This window comes from Felis catus, chromosome A2 (assembly GCF_018350175.1).
Source record: "Felis catus isolate Fca126 chromosome A2, F.catus_Fca126_mat1.0, whole genome shotgun sequence".
Classification (NCBI taxonomy): domain Eukaryota; kingdom Metazoa; phylum Chordata; class Mammalia; order Carnivora; family Felidae; genus Felis; species Felis catus.
In genome coordinates this window covers 3951944-3969479 of record NC_058369.1, presented here as the reverse complement: position 1 = coordinate 3969479, position 17536 = coordinate 3951944, and the positions used below count along the sequence as shown (strand labels likewise).

The 17536-nt window shown below is 57.3% G+C and overlaps 1 protein-coding gene and 1 long non-coding RNA gene across 2 annotated transcripts in view; both read left to right on the top strand.

Annotated features, from left to right (window-relative positions):
* Positions 1-1696: 1696 nt before the first annotated feature.
* Positions 1697-5333, top strand: LOC123381878. Its single transcript, XR_006589436.1, has 3 exons — positions 1697-2109; positions 2947-3410; positions 4478-5333. It is a non-coding gene; the product is annotated as an uncharacterized LOC123381878 (long non-coding RNA).
* Positions 5334-17314: 11981 nt separating this feature from the next.
* Positions 17315-17536, top strand: part of PTPRS (protein tyrosine phosphatase receptor type S) — a 95872-nt gene continuing 95650 nt past the window's right edge. Inside the window, exon 1 of the mRNA XM_023250840.2 lies at positions 17315-17509. The gene's annotated coding sequence lies outside the window, so the exon portion shown is untranslated. The remainder of the gene's footprint in view (positions 17510-17536) is intronic.

The following is a 17536-nucleotide window of genomic DNA, read 5'->3' as shown; positions in this document are numbered from 1 at the left end:
ATATTTAAAACCACTTTCTCCCAATGAAATAATTAATAACCGCAACGATACTCCAAAAGCCCTGGAAAGGAGACGTTTTTATTAGCCCTAACTCACAGAAGAGAAGAGGGGCCCACGGCGAGAAGAAAAGTCTGGAGGAGAACCCAGGTGAAGCTGAGCCCAGAGGCTGAGTGGGCAGGCCAGGCGGTGGTGCCAGGGTGAATGGGGTTCCTCCCGGGGCGCCCTGGGCCGGGCTCCACCCCAGGCCGCAGCAACCAGCTCCTTCAAGACGCTAATGAAGGCAAGTGGGAGCTGATTCCCACCTTCAACCCTCCCCTGAGAACAAAATGCGAGGAGAGCCCCCCCTCTCCCCTGCAACACCCCATGCAGGCGAGGTGTCGCAGGAGCGCCTGTGGCCAGAGGGACTCCGTTTCCCCAAGTTGCGTCACTTGCTCTGAGGCTGGGTCCCTGGGGGCTGAGGGTAGGAGCAGGGAGGAGAAGGGGTGAGCTCACCAGGTCGGGGATGGCAGATGCCGGCCGTGAGCTGGGTGCCAGACGCTCTCCACGCGCCATTCATTCAATGCTCAAAAAATTTAGTCTTAGATATTTCTTTGTTTGGATTGGTAAAAATGGAACAGGGGTGCACAGGTCAAGAGCAATGCTTGGGTGGCACCTGCCGTGTGCCGGGCTCTATTTTCAGCCCCTGCCTGGTGTTAATTCATTCTGTCCTCACCTGAACGGCCCTCACCACTCCTGTTTTGTAGGTGGGGACACCGAGGCACAGAGAGGTTAAGTGACTTGCCCGAAGTCACACAGCCGGTCAAAGGCAGAGCTGGGCTTTTTACCGTCATGCTTTTCTGCCTCTTGGACTCCGAAAGCAACGCACAGGGTGAGCGAAAACAATCCTCCTCCCCTCCCCACACTGGCCCCAGCCACTCAGCGCCCATCCCCGGAGGCAGCCATTGTTACGGGTCCTCTATGTTCCCTTCAAAACCGCGTGTGCACGCACAAGGGCCTGTGTATTTTCCTTCCCTACCTGCTTTCTTCAAGCACGTGTGTGTGTGTGTGTGTGTGTGTGTGCGCGTGCACGCGCGCAGGGGAGGGGCAGAGAGAGGGAGAGAGAGAATCCCAAGCAGCCTCCACGCTGTCCGCGCAGAGCCGGACGCGGGGCTCGATCCCACGAACCGTGAGATCGTGACCTGAGACAAAACCAAGAGTCGGAGGCTTAACCAAGGAGCCGCCCAGGCGCCCCGAGAGAATCTCTTGTTGGTAAGCGGATTCTTCCTTTTTGGCAACATCCCGCCGCCCCTCCGAGAGAACCAACCAGGCTTTTTTTCCTTTATTGGGCTAAAACACACACCTTATAAAAGTCACCGCCTTAACCATTGTTTAAAGTTTATTTTTATTTTTTAATTTATTTATTTTTTACCTTAACCATTTTTAAGGGTGCAGCTCAGTTAAGCACAAGCACACTGTCGTGCAGCCCCACCCCCCCCACCCGCCTCCAGAACTTTCCATCTCCCAGAACTGAGACTCTGTCCCCATGAAACGCGGACTCCCCGCCCCCTGCCCCACCCCTGGCTCCCACCGTCCACTCTGTCTCTGTGAACGGGACTCCTCTGGGGACCCCCTGGGCGTCTGGCTTACTTACAATATTTTTGGGGTTCATCCCCGCGGTGGCCGGTGGCAGAGTTCCCTTCCTTTTTAAGGATGAATAATATTCCAGTGCACGGATGGACCGCGTCGTGTTTGTCCAGTCATCTGTCGATGGACATTTAATGGGTCGTCTCCACCTTTCCGCGACCCGAGGTCCCGCCGCTCAGAACAGGCGCGCACAAGTTTTTGTTGGAACACCTGTCGGCAACGCTTTGGGGGCTATGAAAGCCAGACTGTTGGAGCCGGTCCCCGGGGACGGACAGTTACGTCGTCAGCATTTTCCCTCCTGCTTTCTGCAGACGACACTGTTCCACGCGTCCTTTCCAGCCCCGCGCCTCCGGAAGGCTTTCCTTCTCTGAGCGCGTCAGTTTTCCTGCCCGGAACGTGGGGTTCATGTTCCTTCTCACCCCGTACGACGGTGGGAGAAGTGAATGTGGAGACTGATAAAGGGCTTGGAAAGGGGCCAGGTACACAGTAAGTGCTTAATTAGTGTTCGTCCTCCTGGGAAGTTCGGAAGTGCCTAGTCCTTCTGTCCTGCTCCAGAGGGTCCGCTGGCTGGCTGAATGGGGGGTGGGGGGGGAGGGGGAAAACTAGTGGGGGAAGCAGGCTGGAAGTTTGCAGGGGTGGGGGGGGGTTTCTCCACGGATCCTTTTACGTCCCGGGCACCTACCGTGCGCCGAGCGCTGTTCTAGGTGCTGGGACACAGCACAGAACAAGATGGCCAGTTGGGGGCTCACCGTCTCGTGGCTCATACCCCACCCCTTTTGACAAACCAGCAAACTAAGGCGCAGAGGAAGGCAGGGACTTGCCCGAGGTGACACGGGAGAGACGGGTATTAAACAGCAAGATGATCGCTGACAAACGCGGGGATTTTTAGCGGACGGGGGGGGGGGTTGGAGCTAAGAAGGAAATGAATACGGGCGGGAAACAACCGGGCGTGTTCCCAGGGCGATCAAGGAAGGCTTCTCCGTGGAGGTGACATGTAGGCTGAGGGCTCAGTGATAAGAAGCTGGGAGTCCAGCCAAGACTCTTGGAAACTGGGCCAGGCTGACACAGCACGTGCAAAGGTCCTGGGGCAGGACCATGCCTGGCGTGTTGCAGGAGCAGTGAGGAGGCTTGGGTAGCCGGATCAGAATGAGCAAGGTGGTGGGGGCGGGGGGGGGGCCGGGGAGAGGGAAGAGGTGAGGCCAGGGAAGGGAAGGAGTGACTTGACCTTCTGAGTCAAGTTCTAAGGAAACCCTGGCTGCCGTGTGTCGAACAGGCTGACGGGTACAATTCCCTCACTCATTCATCCGTTCATTCGTTCCGCAGTTGTTCACTGAACAAGCCCTTCCTGCAGGTGAGGAAACAATCCGCGAGAGCTGGAACCGCAGATGCGAAGTCACACGGCACGTGGGCGCCACGGCGGGACCTGAACCCACGCCTGGCAGGCGGACCCAGGTTCAGTTGCCACAAAGCATCGGCTTCCCTCAGCCGCAGGTCTGCGTCTGAGTCAGGGGGACCCTCGGGGAAGCGACTCCAAGGCGAATGTCACTGAGACGGCACGTGTGAGCAGGGGACACGAGGGACAATCAGAGCTCCGACGGCAGACCCACGGGCAGCTGTCGGGAGCCCCGGGCGAGGACATCCGGCCCACCCCGGGGGGAACTGCATCGAGGGCGCTTCCACGGAGGGGCGGCATCGGAGCTGAGGCCTGAAGGTTGAAGAGCCGGCCGGGTACGGAGGGGAAGGAAGAGCGTTTGGGGAGAAGGAACGGCGTATGCAGACGTCTAGAGGTGAGACCAGAGATGGCCCACGTGAGGACACAGAGCGAGTTTGGCGAGTTCAGAGCTTAGCACGGAAAGAGGACCAGACAGGGTAGGCGAGCGGCACAGAGAGGAAGAGGCTGTCTCAGGGGCTGGGGGAGCCTCCTAGGCAGTGAAGTCTCGGAGACGATGGCAGCCATAGATGGATCCAGGCAGAGCAGGGCAGCGTAGGCTTTGAGCTCTGAAATGTTCTCTCTGGCTGCTGAGTGGAGACAGTCCAGGCGGCAGGTGGGAGCGGGAGTCAAGGGGCCGGGCTGGGGGGGTGGGGGTGGGGGTGGGGGCGGGGAGCTGGAAGAGGCCGCCTCCGCCTTCTGGTCCCCCGGTTGTCCCAACTCTCCCCTGAGCTCCACACGCACTGCTTTCCCAAGTCACCCTGGGTCAGGCTCCCGCAAGGTGCTTCTGAGGGGTCCCCCTCTTCACAGTCCCCCCAAGATCCCTCCAGTCCGTGCCAAGCAGCAGAGGCGGCAAAGTGGTCCCGGCCACCTGCACACATAAACACTGATGATGGGACGGCAGGCCAGGAGCTGGGAGGCGGTCAGGCGTAGACAGGGACAGTCCCCACTCAGGTTGGCAGGGAGCACCCTCCCTGGCTGGCCCAGGGTGGGGGGTGGGAAGCGAGCGGAGGCCAGGTGTGAGCCCCCCCCCCCCCACGCCCACACACACAGTGGAGTCCAAGGCCCATCTGTCCCTGGGCCCCCCTTTGTTTCATGTGCGCCTGCCACCAGGTGGGGGCATGACATCGGGTGGTGGCCGCCGAGGCTCTGGCAGTTCTGGAGACAGAACCCAGGTGCAAGGTGCAGCCGAGGGTATCTGCCAGGCCTGGAGGGCAGAGTTGGAACCAGCCCCGAGCTGGGTCTGGAGATGAAACTGATTTGGTCTCAGACCCTGGGCTGCGGCAAGGGGGGTCTGGGGAGGCCGACGTCAGCCGCAGCCGAGCCCCGTGGCGGGCCGGGCGGGCCGGGCGGGCCACACGGACCGCTTCGTGCAGTTCCGCACAACAACCCCACGAGGGCCAGACCTCTGTTCTTTCTCTGCAGAGGAGGGAATGCGATCCGGTGACAGGGAAGCAACTTGCCTCAAGTCGGCTCAAGGGAGAAGCCGTCCGGCCAGCCCTTGAACCCTGATCTGTCTGAGTCCGGAATCTATCCCGTTGCCCTTTCCAGGAAGGTGTGAAGGCCTTTCTGTGGGCAGAAGTGCCCCTTCGCTCCTAGCACACAGACCCCCGTAGGCAATGCAGCTGCCATGACAGGCATCACCAATCAACGACAGACCTCTTTCCCCAGGAGACAGAATCCAGGCATCACTAATGGACTGCCGCATCTCTTTCCACTGCAGAACCGGGACGCAGGCTCAGAACCTCTCTCCACACAGCCCCCGAGCAGCAACTTCCCATCAGTGAGCAGGTGTGCAGTTGGAGTTGTGGGGTAAACACAGGCTGACTCCTCTTTCCAGGAAACATGGCTCCTTCCTTCGTCTTCCAGACTGACAAATTTTTAGGTCACAAAATGCATTCCTTTCCCTGTTTAAAAAAAAAAAAAAAAATCCCTTCAGTTTCTTTTCATTACCCCGAGGATGAAATCTAAACTCCCGGTCCTACTTTTGTCCTTGCTGTCCTCTGTGCCCACCATGGCATCTCTTAGCTCTTGAGAGAGCTCTCCCGCCCCCAGCCACCCTGGCTAGAGTCTCCCCGACACCTCCAATTCCATCGTGTCTCTGAGCTTTTCATTCCTTCTTTGTGCTTTGCTTTGCTTGTCCCTCCCGCAAGGCAGGGCGTGGTCGGCAGTGTCTGGGAGGCTCTCTCTAAACTCCCGGAGCAAATAATCCCATTGGCTCAGCCTGGGCCCCTGGTCCAATCTGTTGAGACAGGAGGGTGGGGGTCACACGGTGGGCAAGGCTGGGGGCAGTGTGTTCCCGGGGCAGCAGGTCAGGGGCAGTTCGACGGGTCAGGGGCCGGGCAGACACCCCAGAAAAGGTATTAGAAAAGCAACTGTAGGGGCGCCTGGGTGGCTCAGTCGGTTAAGCGGCCACTTCAGCTCAATTCATGATCTCGCGGTTCGTGGGTTCGAGCCCCGCGTCGGGCTCTGTGCTGACAGCTCAGAGCCTGGAGCCCGCTTTGGATTCTGTGTCTCCCTCTCTCTCTGCTCCTCCCCTGTTCACGCTCTCTCTCTCTCTCTCTCAAAAATAAATAAACACTAAAAAAATTTTTTTTAATTTCAAAGCAACAATAAGACCATAAGTAGAGCTAATAATAACACCGAGGAATCATAGCGAATATTAAAATTTCAACAGTAAACATCATCCATATGTGGCATATGGGGAAACTGAGGCACAGGGAAGGCGTGTGGACTGCCCAAGCTCACAGAGCTAAGCACCCAGGTTTTCACCAGACGATACACATCCGTGCAAGACCGTGATGGAGACAAGACCCCGTGCATAACTGACGACAGGACGTGAGGGCCCCTTCCGACTGTGGGGGGCTGTGCCCCTGCCCTTCCGACCTCCTGGGAGGGCACCAAGGACAAATCCCTTCCCACAACGTCCCACATCCTCTGCGACCTTCATTCGGTCTCGGCATGGCTCCGCGAACACGTAGGGCTTTGACTCCGCAGCAATTACATTTTCTTTGCGGCCACCTTTCCCCAGCGTCCCTCGGGGGCCTGGCGCCCACAGCTGCGGGTGAAGTTTGCGTGTCGAGGACAGGAAGTGTCTATCTTTATATTCCGGCGTGAACGAGCCTCAGTCTCATGGAAACGGCATTTTCTTTCTCCTCCTAATAAACAAGAATTTTTTTTTTTTTCTCCTCTGCCATCACTTGATTCTCGGGTCTGAATTGTCTAAAGGCTTAAAACACTTCCGACTACGTCAACACATTTTAACGTTTTCGTCTCCCGAACGAGAAAAGCAGGAAACGGGGCAGGGTGGGGGTGGGGGGAGGAGTGAGAACAGTTTGATTGTATTAACAGGAGTATGGAGGGTAAAAATAGGGAGGTGACTGTGCCACGTTCTCTGCTGGGAATCTCACCGGGAGGGGACGGTGTTCAATTCAGAAAACTCGGATAAACCGGAGAGCGGGTAAGAAGCCGGAGGAACTGGGCATAACACGTGTCTTTCAGTTTTTTCATTCCCAAGTATTTATTGAGTACTCGATGTGTGTCAGGCGGAGCCCTAGGGGCTGGGGACACAAGTGTGAACAAGCCGATAAAAAGCCCCGCCCTCGAGGCTCGCAGGATGCAGGGGAAGACAGATGTTACGCAGTTAATTCCACAATTAGCTCTCACACTTAATGATCTAAACACGAACTGTTCCAGGAGGCAGGAAGCCGGGAGGGCCACAGCTACCCGGCAAAGGAGGGACAGCCGAGCGCTCGGGAAGAGCATTCCTGGCAGAGGGAACGGCATGTGCGAAGGCTGTGAGTCAGGAAGGAGCTCATCGTGGAGAAGAAGACAGGGCAGAGAGAGGTTGGCTGGGCCTTGCGGGTCCTGGGGACGGGGAGTCGCTCTGTGGAGTCCTAGGATGCTCTTGAGAAGGGTCGGGTTTGGGGCATGGGAGGAATCATCAATTGAAAGGGGAAAACATTCACTTGACGAACATTTATTGAGCACCTGCTGTTTGCCGGGCCCCGAGTTGGCTGCTGGGGCCGCGGGAGCAACCAAGACAGGGAATATCGGCCTGTCTTTAATAGCGAGGAAACTGAGGCTCAGAGAGACGACGTGGCTTGTCTGGGGCCACAGAGCTGCCCAGTGGCAAGCGTGTGACTCCAAAACCAGGGATTCATCTGGTCTCCCATCCTGGTCCTTAGAAGAAAATCAGAAGGGCTGCCTGGAGGAGGAGAGAAAGGGGGGAAGGGGAGGGAGGAGGGGGGAGAGGAAGGAAGGGCTGGGGAGGAGGGGGGACTTTCGGAGCACCCTCCAGGCAGCAGGACCAGGGCCAGGGACAAGGTGTAGACCGGCCAGATTAAAGGAAAATGACTCTTAGCAATGCCCCAAACGAAGGTGGCTCTCCCATGTAGGGAGTGAGGGTCCCATCGCTAGAGGTGTGTAAGGCCAGCTATGTCAGAGAGGGATTTCCGCTCTGGAAAATCCACTGTCCTCCTCGCACCCCTCGACTTTCCGGGGGCCTGTGGTGCGGGGCGCAGAGGGGGCCCACCTGTGACCCCGGGGCTGCCTGGGCTCAGTTCACTCAGTGTCACCAAGACCTGGTTTCCAATTCCAGGTCTGCTGTGTGGGCCTGCGCCGGCCCTCAACCTGTCTGTGTCTCGCCTATAAAATGGGGTCATAACAGCACAGCCCTCCTGGGGCTGCGAGGGGGCCCCGGGAAGCATCAGGAACAGCATCTGGAACAGGTAGTGCTCAGAAAATGCTATTTCTGGTGACATCTCTAACTCGGGTCATCAGCGGGGGGCCGTGGTTGTCACTGGGGCCTTGGCGGGGTCTGGGACACACTGGGAGTGGCTGGCAGCGTCTGACAGGCCTCTAGGGGCGATGCCACCAGTGTCCCCAGCTCCGCCCTCTGGGGACTCCTGCTCAAGTGCTCCGGGATGGAGTAGGCGCCCCTTCACTCAGTCATGGGGGCTCGAACACCTCAACCTGGGGCATCAGCGGCGGGAGCCAGAGAACTCGGGGGGCTGTGGGCGCCCCTCCCCCCGGCGGGTACACGCCACAGGCCGGGTCCTGGGCAGGCGGCAGCACCTGGGCCCGCGCGGTCCCCTCCACGCTGGTCCCCGGCTCCCGCTCTCCCTCCCCGGCCCCGTCATCCTCCCCCTCAGCAGCCAGAGGGCGCCCGTGAGCAGCTCAGTCAGGGGCCGCCCTCCTCTACCCTCAGCCCTCAGGGACGCCCTCCTCTCTGAGGTTAAAGCAAGAGGTAAAAGCCCCCAAAGCCCTGCGCGGCCTTCCCTGGCCCTCCCTGCCCTCTGTCACTCTGCTACAGCCACAAGGGCCTCCTCCTCCAACATGCTTGGCCCTGCCCTGCCCCAGGACCTTTGCGTGGCTGTGCCCACAGCCTGGGACGTTCTTCACCCACTGCCTTCAGGCCTCCGTTCACCCATCATAACGAGACCTGCCCTAACGCCCCTGTTTAAAACCCTTCCCCTTTCCTGCCCCACCCTCCGCCCTAGAACTTCCCACCGTACAACCCTCCGCCCTAGAACTTCCCACCGTACATTTATCTGCCCGATGTATCTGTCTCTCCTAGTAACACGACGGCCAGGGGGTGTTGCCTGTTTTGTCCCCTGCTGTGTCCCCAGGGCCTGGCCCACAGTAGGTGTCCCCCAGGAAGCATCTGTCAGATGCAAGGACGAATCAGGGAATGAGCTCGGGGGCCGCGGGGCCCAAAGCCCAGCCCTGCGTCTCCCAAGCATGCGAGCCTCCGGGCACCGCCACCCCCTCCGAGCCTCGGTTTGCTCTGCTGTAAAAAGGGCAGAAAACATCAGTTTTACCCCATGAAGACGATTCCTGCTGCTCGGCTGCACGGGAAGCCCGCAGCCCCCCCCCCCCCCCCCAGCCAGGTGCCCGTCAGATGAAACGTCCCTGAGGTCTTGCGTCTGTCACCTGCCCCCCTCCCCTGGGCTACCCGCTCCCGGCTCCGGAACGTCCCAATCTTTCAGTTGTGTGTGTGTGTGTTCCGAGGAAAGTCATGACAATATTGGGGGACAAAGACGGTGGCCATAGGCTGGGGTGGGGGGTGGGGGCCAGGCGCCGCACCTGCGACGCTGCAGCCTCTTCGAGTCCCTCGGGCACAGGAAAAGCGCCCCCCTCAAGGGCCCCCCAAGTGCCAGGCACCGGGAGAGGAGCTGCACGGGTAACTGGGACGCAGGCGAGCGGATTTATTTAGCACTTCCCGTTTTATCCTGCGCGACATCGCCGCTGCCAGGACGATCCCACTCGCCTCGCCGCGTGGTCGGGTGGGAGCTGGGGGGGCGGGGGAAGGGCCAAGCGCAGCCCCCCGCGAGACTGCCCACCGCGCGTCACGCCCCCCGCTCCCGCCTGGAGCCCGGTTTCCGCCGGGAGGTGAGCCGACGACACCATCACGTCCACCAAGGACCTACTGGGTGCCAAGGAGCGACTGGGCGCGGGGCACCGCCCCAGGAAGGTCAACCAAAGGCCAACCCTGCGACAGGGACAGCGGCCCCCGCAGGTGGGGCTGCCTTGCCACCGGCTGCCCCTCGCTCGCCTTTTGACAGGAGGCACCACTAGACCCAAACACTGGCTGAGGGCTGACTCATAACCTTCCGGGACGAAACCGTCCCCCGAGTGCCCGCCCCCCCCTGCGAGAGTCCCGCCGTGGGGAGGAGGATGTCACTCTGGCCCATCCCACAGCGGTAAGGGTGACCGGTGCCTCATCCCGTCCACAGGCGCCAGCCCGGAGCCTCCCGTCTGTGCCCGGAAGAAAGCCCTCCCCCTTCAAGTACCTGTCCGGGTGCCCCAGGACTAGCCCCCACCCCACCGCAGCGGCGCCGCAGTCTATTCCCAAGATGCACCTGGGCATGGTATGCAAATGAAGGGAGTTAACCCTTTTCCTACAGAGGGGAGGTCCCACGCAGCAGGTGTTCAGCAAGCCCCGCCTCGTGCTTGGCTCTGTGGGGTGGACGGATTGATGGGCCCCCTGCCATCCCAGGGCCCCAGCCCGGCTTTCGAAGCGACTTCAGGAAGTGAGTCGTAAGTAAGGCCGAGGGCTGAGGGCTGGAAGGGTCGGGAGGGCGGGAATAGGGGCAGAAAGGGACAGAGAGGGCAAGGCTGGCAGGAGGCACAGGCCGGGGGGGTGGGGGGAAAAGCCCGGAGGGAACACCGTCCGGGAAGCAAAGGTCACAGCTTCTGCAGTCAGGCTGGTCTTTGCCCCAGTCCTGTCCCTGAGCCCGTGATGTCCCGGAGCCTCAGTCTCCTTATCTGCAAAATGGGTCTCAGGAAGGCCCGTACTACCTGGGGCATCGCCAACTTTCAACAAGATAATTCAGCCCGTATTGGCCTCCGGTGTTCCTCAGACAGCAGTCTCTCGGGAGCGCTTGACCACCGGTTACTTCGTAATTTCTTTCGGCCCACTCGCCTGCTTCTGGGGCCAGGGCTGCGCGCGAGTCCAAACGGAAGGCGCCCACAAAGGCGAGCACGACTAGCAAGTCAACGGCGACTAAGGCTGAAGTTGACGGAGACGAGGAAGGAAAAGCCAGCGGCGAAATCAACACACGTCGTCGGAGAAGCCACGGCCTGGGAGCCCCGGCCTGTGTTCTCCCGCCTTCTCTGCACGGACTCCCAGCCAGCCCAGCGCTCTCCTTCCTGGGAACGGTGGGCAGCAAACCGGAGCAGGCAGGCTTTCGGGGGCCACCCGGCACCCACCTAAGACTTTCCCCTGGAAGGAACATAGAAGCGAACGGCTTCGGAAGTCAGCGATTCTGTGCATTTTGCTGCTCGATGTGAAGACGCCAAAATCACCCCGTGCGCCCCCCCTCCCCCCCCCCCCCCGGACATCCAGGTGGCCAAGCTTGGGGCCTGTGGCAAAAGTGGGGGTGGGGGACTCTGGCTTGGCGAGGCTCGCGTCTGGGTCTGGACGGCGCGGCCGGGCGTGTCCCTTGGACCCTGGATACAACGTCCAGCACAGCCCCCCACCGCACCCCCCAGTGGAAAACCCAGGAGTGTGTCCCCGAGAACGGGTAAGACAAGAGGCCTGTCTGCACCAGCCGGTAGGAGATGACAGGCCAGTTCTGAAGACTGTCATCGGGTCCCCAGGGAGGCAGTGTTGACAGGCACAAACGCCGGAAGCCACACCCACGCCCAGCCACGGGAGACCCCCCCACCCGGGACACACACACACACACACACACCGCGAGGTGCTGCTCAGCCTTTCAGTACGCTCCTTTACAAACGTTTTTCTTCGGAAATGATCATAGCTTCACAAAGAGTTGCGAGAGTAGTACAGAGGCCCCTCACCCAGCTTCTCCCAAGGGTCACATCTTGCAAAATCATGGAACACGGTCACCGTCAGGAAACTGACGTTCTGCAGCCCGCCGACCTCGTTCAGATTTCTGAAGTTTCCATGCACTCACACGTAGGCGTGCCTGCGGCCTCGTTCTTGTGTGTGAGTGTGTTTAAAGTTTATTAATTTTGAGAGAGAGGAGTGGGCATTCGACTGAGCAGGGGAGGGGCAGAGAGAGAGAGAGAGAGAGAGAGAGAATCTCAAGCAGGCTCCTCAATGTCAGTGCAGAGCCTGAGGCAGGGCTCGACCTCACCAACCGTGAGATCAGGACCCCAGGTGTCCCTGTGTGCGTTATTCTTTACCATTTTATCATACATTCAGCTTTATGCGACCCCAACCCAACTGAGATGCACAACTCTCTGTCACCACAAAGAAACATGCCACTTTAAGAAACAATTATCTGAAGGACCCATCAGTCCTCCTTGTCTAATGTGGATGGTGGTGCTGACCTGGGCTTATAAACATGCAAATATATGCACTCCATATTAAAATAATGGAAAAATAAGCTAAAAACTTCAATAAAAAGTAGAACATGATAATCAAAGCTCTCCACTTGCATTCGTCACTAGCAAATTATCCTGGAGATGCTTCCCCGTGGCTCCGTGCTACCTACCAAATCCTTTTTCGTAGCTGTATACTACTCCCTGGCAGGGTTGGACCTGGTTAAGTCAACCTTGTTCCCTCCTCGTGGGTATTTGGATTAAATTATTTCTTTACACTTCTCCAAATAACTCCCTCTGTCATGGCTCCGTTGACCCCTGCAAAAAGACCAAGTCAGGGTGCTTGTTATACCTGATTTCAAGGCAAAGAAAGTGAGGTTGAAAAAGGAGACACAGGTGGTTTGTTCAAGGTCACACAAGGCAGCGGTGGCACAGCCAAGATTTTTTTATGACAATTTATTGAGATATAATTTTCCCACCATGCAATTCTCCCATATGAAGTGTGTTCATTCAATGAGATCACAAAGATCTCATGCCTAGGGGCGCCTGGGTGGCTCAGTCAGTTAAGCATCTGACTCTTGATTTTGGCTCAGGTCTTGGGCTCATGGTTCATGAGTTTGAGCCCTGAGTCGGGCTCTGTGCTGACAGTACAGAGCCTGCTTGGGATTCTCTGTGTCACCCTCTCTCTTCCCCTCCCCTGTTCGCACACTCTCTCTCTCCCTCCCTCAAAAAAAAAAAAAAAAAATATTAAAAAAAAAAAGATCTGTGCCTATGTTTTCACCCAAGAGTTTTAGGTCTCATGTTTAGGTCTACGATCCATTCTGAGTGAATTTTTATATACGGTGTGAGGTAGGGGTCCAAATTCACAATTTTGCATATGGATATGCAGCCTTCCCGGGACCACTTGTTGAAAAGACCATTCTTCCCCTCACTGAATTGACACCCTTGTTGAAAATCAGTTGACCCTAGATGTTTATTCTGAGCTCCCAATTCTTTTAAAAAAAATTTTTTTAATGTTTATTTTTGAGACAGACAGACAGAGCACCAGCAGGGGAGGGGCAGAGAGAGGGAGACACAGAATCCGAAGCAGGCTCCAGGCTCTGAGCTGTCAGCACAGAGCCCGACGCGGGGCTCGAACCCAGAACAGTGAGACCATGACCTGAGCCAAAGTTAGACGCTTAATTGACTGAGCCCCCCAGGCGCCCCACCGAACTCCCAATTCTATTCCGTGGATCTACATGTCTGTTCCTATGCCAGGACCACAGGGTCTTAGTGACTAGCTTTGTAATACCACTGGGAAATTGACAAGTGTGGGCCCCCCACCTGCGTCCTTTCTCAAGATCGTTCGGTTATTCTGGGTCCCTTGAATTCCCATGTGAATTTTAGGATCAGATTGTCCAATCCTACAAAGAATCCAATTGGGATTCTGAAAGGGATGAGATCAAATCTGTAGTTCAATTTGGGGAACGTTGCCATTTCAACAACATTAAGTCTTCCAGCCCAGCCACAAACGAGCCACTTTTCCACCTATTTATCTTTTCTTTAATCCACCCCCCCCCCACACCCCCGCCGGCGAAACTTTGTTGCTTTTGTAGCGTAAGTTTCTCATCTCTTTTGGTAAATGCATGCCTTATTCTTTCTGATCAGTTGTAAATGGGATTGGTTTCTTCACCTTGTCTTGTTAGCTCGTGGCCGCTGCGCAGGAAGCACGATGCCTTTTGTACGTACTGATCCTAGATCCCGCAGCCCCGAGGACCTGGTTTACTGGCTCTAATACTCTCTCAGTGGGCTCCTTAAGATTTTCTCTATACAAAATGATGTCACGAGCGAACAGAGGTAGGTTTACGTCTTCCTTTCCAGGCTGGGTGTCTCTGATTTCATTTTCTTGCCTAAGTGCCAAGTTACAACTTCCAGGACAAGGCTCAGTAGGAATGGGGAGCACAGACATCCTTGTCTTCTTCTTGATCTTTAGGGGAAGAGGTCCAGTCTTGCACCATTAAGTATGTTAACGAGAGATGCACTTTGTCCGGTTGACGAAGTGCCCTCCCGCGCCTTGAGCGTTTCCTCAGGAAGAGATGGTGAGTTTTGTCAAATGCCACAGCCAGGATCCGAACCCATGTTCCTCTGTTTCTAGAGCCCTCATGCTTACCTGATGTTCTAAACAAGCAGACCCCCCCCCTCCCAAAGGAGCCCCACGTGGAACCCAGTAAGGAGCAGGGGAGCAGCAAATGGGGTGTCCCCATAGGCCCCTTTTCTCTTTGGCATTTGAGGTGAATTTGCAAAGGGAGAGCGCGCACCATGTTTAATTTTTTTTTAACGTTTATTTATTATTTTTGAGACAGAGCGAGACAGAGCATGAACGGGGGAGGGGCAGAGAGAGAGGGAGACACAGAATCGGAAACAGGCTCCAGGCTCTGAGCCATCAGCCCAGAGCCCGACGCGGGGCTCGAACTCACGGACTGTGAGATCGTGACCTGAGTCAAAGTAGGACCCTTAACCGACTGAGCCACCCAGGTGCCCCCGCGCACAATGTTTAATCGGAAGGAATGTCTCATGATGGTGAAATCGCTACCATTGGGGCAAATCCTGCAGGGGTTTAAGGCCGGGTTCTGCGCAGACAATCCTGAAGTTGGCGTGAGGGGTCCTGTTTATATACAGCAATGGACGGCTGACGGTCCCGTGGTTCCCTTGCCATGGCCTCCATCAAAGCACAGCGGAGCTAATTACCAGGTTCTGGAAGACGCTGGGGCGGAGGCTGGGCTGGCAAGGGAGGAGGAGGCCTTCCCCACCCTCCAGCAGAAGAGGCAAATGTGCACTTCCCGAACTTTTCCCCCAACAAACAATGAGCCACACCCACAGCTGGCCAGGCAAGCCGACCCAAAAGGGACCCAGAACCCACCAGGCCCCACCTCCCAACCCGTGTTTTCCACTTTGAGGCTTTGAGGCTTAAGCCACACCCCCGAGGAGAACATTCCCTCTGGGTTCTCTCACGCTTACGGGAAGGCTTGGTTTGGTGAATCCTTAACAACCTTTCTGACACTCGTCAAACTCCTGGGGCTGCGACGATTTCAGACTAGACTGTTCTGTTCTCCTTGTATTAAATTTTTACGGTCACCCGGCTAGCTGTCCTGTTTTCCCCATTTACAAGGGACACGTTTGTCAAGAACCTCTTCTGGGTTAGGCGTGGGGGTGTTTGACATGGTGTAACTCACTGAAGCCTCCCCAAAACCCCAGGAGATGGAGACGATTACTATGCCCCATTTACAGATGGGCAAATGGAGGCACAGCCAACATGCGGAGACAGACAAAAACAAGCAAACTGACCAAAAGATAAAATCATTCCAAACTGTAATAAATAGGCCGGCACTGCGGTGGAAATGAACTTCCGCAGGACGGTCAGGGAGGGTCTCTCGGAGATTTGAAGGATGAGGGGGATCTGACCCTGAGAAGAGCAGGAGGAAAGGCATCCGAGGCAGAGGGAACAGCCAGTGCAAAGGCCTTTGATGTTTGCAAGGAACAACGAAGAAAAGCCGTGGGCGGAGTGGAGTGAGCAAGGAGGTGAGGGCAGGGAGGGGACAGGGGCCCGGTCATTCGGTCATTCGGGAGCACGTGTAGGACTGGGGATTTGACCCTGAGTGAGACATTATCTATCTCCTTCCCTGCGCTGTTAACTCCTGGAAGGTCGGAATTTTTTAGATTGTTTTGTTTGCTCCTGTGTCCTCAATGCTTAAAGTGGCGTGGCACACAGATCGATGGCCTGAATGGGTGGGTTTCTGGGGCATATGCTGCATCGCATTTTACCCCTTTGCTGTTCACAAAGGAACTCTCAGAGGTAGAGGTGTTGCCCCATTTTGCAGATGGGAACAGCGAGGTTCTGAGGGACTTGTTCGAGGTCCCCTCCCCTCATAGGTGATAAGGCTGGGACTCGTGCCATATCCAGCCGTCCAGAGCCAGCAGTGTCCTCTCACGTTGCCTTCATGGGGCATGCAAGGCTTGAGCACCTGCTGTGTATAAGGAACCATGCTAAGCGTCTGTGCACAGACCATCCTGCTTGATCCATCAAGATGGGGTTGGGTCTCCATTGCTTGGATGAGGAAACCAAGGCCAGATTGTCAATGGTTAGGTCAGGGTCATGCAGCTAGGAAGGAGAACCAAATAGGCGCTGCAAACCTGGCCGCTGCACTGGCCGCCGGGAAACTCCGAGCTTAATTTAGGTTCCTTGTTTAATTATTCATTCTCTCCTCTCTCTTCTCCTATTTATGACTTCCGCCTTCTCATTTTGTTCCCGGGGTTAATGCCTTTTGTTTATATCTGCATCTTTGGCCTGGAATGAATGAATCAACGATTTTGGAGGAGAAAAAAAACCCCAAATTCTAAACTTGCGTCCTTTTGTGGGCACAACGCCCTGTCCAAAGACATACCTTGTTGAAATAAAACGCTTTCAGGGTGTTCCAAACTTGTCTCTTGTTTGGTGTGTCTTTTTTTTTTTTTTTTCTCATCCTATTTTCTAGCACCAACTACAGGCTAGGCAGCACATTATCCACTGTTCATCCTTCCACTGTCTTATGAGCAGGGGCTACTTTGTCCCAGTTCACAGACAGGACACTGAGACCCAAAGGGGCAAACCCATTTCGCAAGTGGGAAAACGGAGGCTCAGGGACTTACACGCAAGTCACGGTCTGAGCTGGGGTTCCTATGGCGCTTGGTTCTGACTCCAGGGCAGCAGGGAATGGCAATTAGGTGGGATGTTTGTAACGCGCTCACCCTGTAGGAAATGCCCCCGCATCCATTCAGCCAATACACAGGGCTCCCTCGGCCCCTTGGAGTCACGTCCTAGTGTGACCAGAATTAAACCACAATGATGGATTAGGGAACGGAGCGTGGGGCGGCTGGTGGCGGCGATCTGGGAGGGCTTTCCCCGGGAGCTGGCATTTGAGCAGAAATCCTAAGGAGAAGGAAAAGATCTCGGGGGAACGCTCTTCCAGGTGAAGGAACAGCAGGGGCAAGGACCCCCGGTTCAGGAGGGCGCAGAGGGGAGGAACCGTAGAGAGCTGGCCGGGGGCTGGAGCACGGACATTCCCGGGCAGGTAGTGGGTGCGAACGTGGATGTGTTCGAAGGGTGCCGGGGGAGCCGCAGCGGCATTTAAAGCAGGGCCTGGCAGGCGCCACGCCCTAGATGCCAAGCGTCCGGGGTCTCGGACGCGAAACCGGGGCCGGAGGAGTCCCTCGCGCTGACGCCACCGCCCACGCGTCCCGCGTAACCCAGCGCCCCGCGCCCCACGTGCTCTCGCGGACCTTTAAACGCCCCGGGGGCACGTGACCAACCCACGCCGTGTCATTGGCCGGGGGGGCGTGGCCGCCGCGCGGCTGCGCAGTGACGCGCGCGGGCCGGCCCCGCCCCGGCCCCGCCCCCGGCCGGCGGCAGCGGCGGCGGCGGCGGCGGCGGCGGCGCTGGCGGAAGGGATGACGTCACCGGCTGGGGGGGCGCGCGATCCGGCGCGAGGGGAGCGCGAGCCGCAGTGAGTGTCCTCGCGCCGCCCGCCCGGCAGCCCGGCCGGCGCGCGCACGCCGGGAGCCGCTGGCGCTCGGGCTCCGCTCGAATCCCATGCAACAGCCAGGATGTGAAGCGGGGCAGAGCCGGGGGAGCCCAGCCCAGCCAGCCTCCAGGTAAAGGGGGAAAGAAACGTGAATTCG